Raw genomic sequence first — 6,126 nt, forward strand, 5'->3', positions numbered from 1 at the left:
TTACCGGTGCAGTCCCCGAGTTTGCCGGAACAGTCCCCGGGTTTCCTTCGTCGATCTCCATTGGCACCACATGTGATTCCGGTACAAAAATTGATTCCGACTCCGGACTTGGTTTGATTGATGGAACCCTCAAGTGTGCCAGAGCTATTCCGGGAGGAATTTCTTGCCTGGATGAACCTAGCTTGGATAAGGTATCCGCGGCCTCATTTTCTGCGCGCGGCACATGGTGAAACTCACACCCTTCGAAGAATCCGGCAATCTTTTGCACATGGAACCGGTATGAGGCCATGTTGGCATCTTTTGCGTCCCAATCTCCGGAACACTGTTGCACCACAAGATCTGAATCACCATAGCAAATGATCCTGAGTGCCCCAATTTCTTTTGCAACCTTGAGCCCATGTATCAGAGCTTCGTACTCCGCGACATTGTTTGATGCCCTGAAGTGCACTTGTAAAACATACCGGAGGTGGTCTCCTTTTGGTGAGGTGAGTACTACACCGGCACCTAGGCCCTCCTTGAGCTTGGATCCGTCAAAATGCATCTTCCAGTACTCTATCTTGTGCTCTGGCGGTTTGTATTGTATCTCCGCCCAATCGACCAAGAAATCAGCTAAAGCTTGCGATTTTATGGCATCTCTTCTTTCATACACCGGTACATACGGTGATAGCTGAATTGCCCATTTTGCAATCCGGCCGCTGGCATCCTTGTTACCCATGATATCGGAGATGGGTGCCTCGCTCACCACCTTCATGGGGTGCTCCTCAAAGTAATGCTTGAGCTTCGTGGCGGCCATAAACACGCCATAGGTCATTTTTTGGAAGTGTGGGTAGTTTTGTTTTGATGAGGAGAGCACCTCGCTCAGGTAGTATACCGGCCTCTGGACGGTTTTTCCTTCCTCTTCTCTTTCCACCACTACCACAACACTAACCACCCGGTTCGTTGCCGCTATATAAAGCAACATAGGTTCTCTCTCCAAGGGTGAGGCCAAAATTGGGGCCGTTACGAGCATGTTTTTCAATTCTTTAAATGCTGCGTCTGCCTGCGTGGTCCAGACGAAAGTATCCGATTTTTTCATCAAAGCATATAGCGGCAAGGCTTTTTCTCCTAGCCTGCTTATGAACCGGCTTAGCGATGCCAAGCTTCCGGTAAACTTTTGCACATCTTTCAGTTCTCGTGGGATAGACATTCTTTCTATCGCCCGGATTTTTACCGGATTAACCTCAATACCCCGGCTTGACACAAGGAAACCAAGCAGCTTGCCGGCAGGGACACCAAAGGTGCACTTTGCCGGATTGAGTTTCATCCGGAACCGCCTTAGGTTATCAAATGTTTGCCGGATGTCATCGATTAAGGTATCTTTTACTTTAGTTTTTATCACGATATCATCCACATAAACTTGCACATTTTTTCCGATTTGATCAAACAAGCATTTTTGCATACAGCGCTGGTACGTTGCACCAGCGTTGCGCAAACCAAAAGGCATAGTAACATAACAATAAGCCCCGTGCGGGGTAATGAACGCAGTTTTTATTTGATCTTCTTTTTTCAGAGGGATTTGATGGAAGCCGGAATAGGCATCCAGGAAAGACAACAGCTCACACCCAGTAGTAGAATCAATCACTTGATCGATTCGGGGCAAAGGGAAAGGGTCTCTTGGGCAAGCTTTGTTGAGGTTGGTGTAGTCGATGCACATGCGCCACACTTTTGCAAGTTTTGCCTCCAGGTTCTCATCTTTTTTCTTTTCGACCAACACCGGATTGGCCAGCCACTCTGTGTGCGTGACCTCCACGATGAAACCAGCAACCAGCAGCTTTGTTACTTCTTCTCCAATGATTTTTCTCCTATCTTCAGCGAACCGGCGCAAAGGTTGCCGCACCGGCTTAGCATCCTTCCGGACGTTTAGAGAGTGCTCAGCCAGCTCCGTCGGAACACCCACCAAATCATCAGTAGACCAGGCGAAGATATTCCGATTCTCACGGAGGAAGCTGACGAGCGCGCTTTCCTATGCTTGACTGAGGCCGGCACCGATACGAACGGTGCGCTCTGGGTAAGCCGGATCCAGCACAATGTCCTTTGTTTCGTTCGTCGGCTTGAATGCCGGCGAGTCCAAGCTTCCACTCATTGCCGCTAAGCTCAACTTTGAGGACTGAGCCAGCGCAACAGCAGTTTGCATTCTCTTTTTCTCCTCCGCGATCACCAGCGATTCCGCTAGGTTCGATCCGGCCGATGCTGTTTCCATTGAGACTTTGTAGTTTCCCACCACAGTTAGTGGTCCACGAGGTGCCGGCATCTTCATCTTGAGGTAGGCCGTATGGGTTGATGCCATGAAAGCTGCCAATGCCGGTCTCCCTAACAAGGCATGGTAGGGACTATCTAAGTCCACCACCTCAAACTCAAGGTTCTCAACACGACAATTGTCACGTCCTCCAAACGACACATCCACCCGAACTTTTCCTATCGGGGCATAGGACAAACCGGGAACAATCCCATGGAAAGTCGTGTGAGTCGGCTGCAACATATTTTCTGTTATGCCTAGCGTACGCATGGTGTGCTTGTACATGATGTTTATGCTGCTACCATTGTCTATCAGCACCTTGCTGAATTTTACTCGAGTTTCCGGCCCCTTCATGATTGAGTCTACAACGAGAGCGTATCCACCCGGATTCGGCATGACTTTGGGGTGATCCTTGAATGACCAGGTGATTTCCTGATCTGACCATAGCATGTATTTTGGAACTGCCGGCATCACGTCGTTCACTTCCATGGAACGGCGATGCACGCTCTGCCTGTCCATTGGCTCAGTGACAAAGACAACCATGCACAGATGCGGGTCCTCGTAAACATTCCGGCCTAAAGGTGCCGGTGGAGGTGGTTGGTCATTGTTTTGTTCCACCCGGTTAACCTGCTGGTACTGCTGCCTGTTTGGCTGAGGCTGCACCGGTAAGGCGTTTGCTCCAGTGAGTGGTGGTGGAGGTGGCAATTGCTGTTTTTGCTGCATGGGGCCCCCTGGCGCCTGCGCATCTTTTACCGCTCCCCTTTGCATCAAGAACTTGGTCCAAGAACAATCCTTTGTTAAGTGGTTCGACGGGTGATCCGGATTTGGTGTGTGCCACCGGCAAGGTTGATCCATGGCGGCTTCCATGGTGTACTTCACGGGTTCCTGCCAGTTCTTTTTCTGGCTCCAGGGTTTCTTTTCTACCCACTGCTTCTTAGGACCCGCCCACGGCTGCGATCCGGTTTTCTGTCTCTGACTGCCGCTGGCGTCAAAATTTTCCTGCACGGCAGCAACTTGCTGCGATGCATATCTTCGATCCGGGAAATCTTCCCTTCTTTTGTTGTTCCGGTTATCCCGGTATTGCTGCTGATGCGGATTCGACTGCTCCGGCTCAGCTTGCACTGCCGGCTGCATTGGGTCTCCCAATGCATAGCTATCTGCCACACGTATCATTTCCGCCAAAGTGGTGGGCATGCTTCTCTGCAACCTTTGCCACAAAGGCGATCCTCTCCGGCATCCTTGACTGAACCAAGCAATGGCTTGTGCCTCAATCACTCCTTCACATGTATTTCTCATTGAGTTCCACCGGGTGAGATAATCCCGGTCTGGTTCTCCTGCACGCTGCTGGCACAGCGCAAGCTGTTGGGGCCGGGTTGGCCTTTTGTAGGTGCTGCTGAAGTTGTTCACAAATGCTTCCTCGAAGTCCAACCATCCGTTAATACTTCCTGCCGGCAAGTTGTTAAGCCAAATCCTCGCAGGACCCACGAGGTAGGACGGTATGATTCTTACCGCCCAACGCCGGTTTACTCCACCACCAGCCACATAAACAGCTGTGACATAATCTGCCAGCCAGTCTTCCGGCTTGGTCGTACCATCATACGTTCTTGTGTCTCGGGGCAACTGGAAGTTGCGTACCGGTGGTTCTTCTCTCATGATCCGTGGGCCAAAACACCTTGGGCCGGGAGGTCCTTCACATTCAACTATTGCAGATAGATGTACTCTGTCCAGCCTGTGCCTCGCATCCCGGTCTGGCAAACATCTTTCCCCCAGGCGTTCTCCCAAAGGATTCCGGTGGACTCTTGTTCGTTCCACCTCAGAATCTGATTCATCGTACTCTTCTGGTTCCGCGGCTCTTGCCTGCCGGTACCCTGGTGGTGGCATTTCTTCATCCACGTACGCCACTCTTGCGGCTCGATAATTTTGCCCGGTTTCATATCTACCGGCATGATTGTTTCCGGCATAGCCTCCCTTGGCGTAGCCTCGATCTGCCCCTTGGCTTTTTCTACCGGCATCTTGTTGCCCGGCTTTTTGTTTTCCGGCAAGAACTGGATCATACACAGTCATCTGCCGTGCATTCTTTTCCTTTCTTTTGTCCGGATGAGGGGACGATGCCTGCCCCTGGGACTTGCTTCCGGCATTCTTTGTTGAACGCGCGGATTTTGAGGCCACTGCCTCGTTCAGCTTAGCCAGCTGCTCAGCATTTTGCTGCTCAATCACTTTCAACAGCTCTTGTACACGTTCTTGCTGCTTTGCCAACTCGTCACCGGAAAGAGATTCACATAATGCTACTGCAGCTTTAGCGGCTTTTATAGTTTTATCCGGACTACTGTACTTAGGCTTTTCTATGATGCTCACAGATACAGATGCACTTTTGCCGGTAAGAATTTCTTTGCGCAAATCCTGATCTAGATTGCGAGCCTTAAGCCGGTTTTCCGGCATCCTAGCAGCATGAGCACTAACTGAAGCAAAGCCATGGGCAGCATTGTACTCACGTAGGGTTAGGTTCAGCTCGCGCTGCGCCCGGATGATGTCGGCGCCGCCGGTAAGCAGGGCCTTGCGCGTGGCCTCCAGCTCCTCCTGAGCCTTTGCCGGGTCGATGTTCTGCGCGATGGGCGTGGCCAGCGTGTTCATCGCCGCTTGGAGAGGTGTTGCCGGTGGTGCTGATGATGCTCCCGCGACGCCAGCGTCACGCTCCAGCGGCGGTTTTGCCGCGCGGGTCGATGCCGCACGCTCAACTCCTTCCTCCACAGCTCCCTTGCCGGTGTTGACCGCACCAGCCATCATGACCTCCACGCTGCTGGCGACGCGGCCAGCACACAGCCATCTTGGCGGATCCGGCGCCACCAGCACCGGCGAGAGGCGCTGGTGCACAGGGACGATGCCGAGGTAGACGCGGATGCTGCCGAACTCGATGGTGCGGCCGTTCTGCGGGAACTTGCCGCCGTTGGCGAAGCAGCCCGCGTTATCGTTGATGAAGTCCATGTTGTAGATGCGTTCCACGAGCGCGGACACCGTACGCTCGCCGTTGATGTCGAGGATGCCCGCCCGAATATGAACTCCAGCAAGCGCCACTTCATGCCCCACGGTGGGCGCCAACTGTCGTCGTGGTGAACGAGCAGATGCCATGGGATGGCTTATCTTGGGGCCGAATGGACGCTAGAGGATTCGGGGGAGGGTTTGTGACTAGATGGACGAACTTCCGGATGCTTTCCTCAAGAACCTGGCCAAGGCCAGAGGTAGAAGAAGAAAGACACAAGGATGAACTCGCTCTAGATCACCATGTTCATTGATCTCAAAACAGGTTACAGGTTGTTCTCTCTTCTGTTGATCACGCGTATGAAAGAGGCTGCCCCCTCTCCTTATATAGGGGAGAGGGTGGCTTACAGAACAAGAAACCCTAATGGGATCTTTGACTAGACAAACTACTTTACAAGGATACTTTATAAAGCTACTTTAATCATAGATGACGCCGGGGTCTTCTTTAAACATGAAGGATGACGCCCTCTGGCTTCTTTGACCGTCATCCTCCTCTTTGTCTTCTAGTCTTCGTTTAAAGATACTTTGCTTAGCTCATCCTTGTCCTTTAGCTCCTGACGGAATCTTTGACCAGTCAGCCGGCATGTTCTTCCTTCCGGTGCGCCGGTATCTTTCCTTCCTGGTTCCGGTATACCCCTCTTGGGGATACCGGCTTAGCTTCACTTAGCCAAACTCTATTTTCTTATTCCGGCATGAACATTAAACCGGTATCTTGAAGGGTAAGACCATCCGGTATGGCACACCTTTGGCATACCGGGGGTCATCCCCCCAACACAACACATAGGAAGATTAAGTTTCAGCGGTTGCTTTCAACT

This window comes from Lolium perenne, chromosome 5 (assembly GCF_019359855.2).
Source record: "Lolium perenne isolate Kyuss_39 chromosome 5, Kyuss_2.0, whole genome shotgun sequence".
NCBI classification, from domain to species: Eukaryota; Viridiplantae; Streptophyta; class Magnoliopsida; order Poales; family Poaceae; genus Lolium; species Lolium perenne.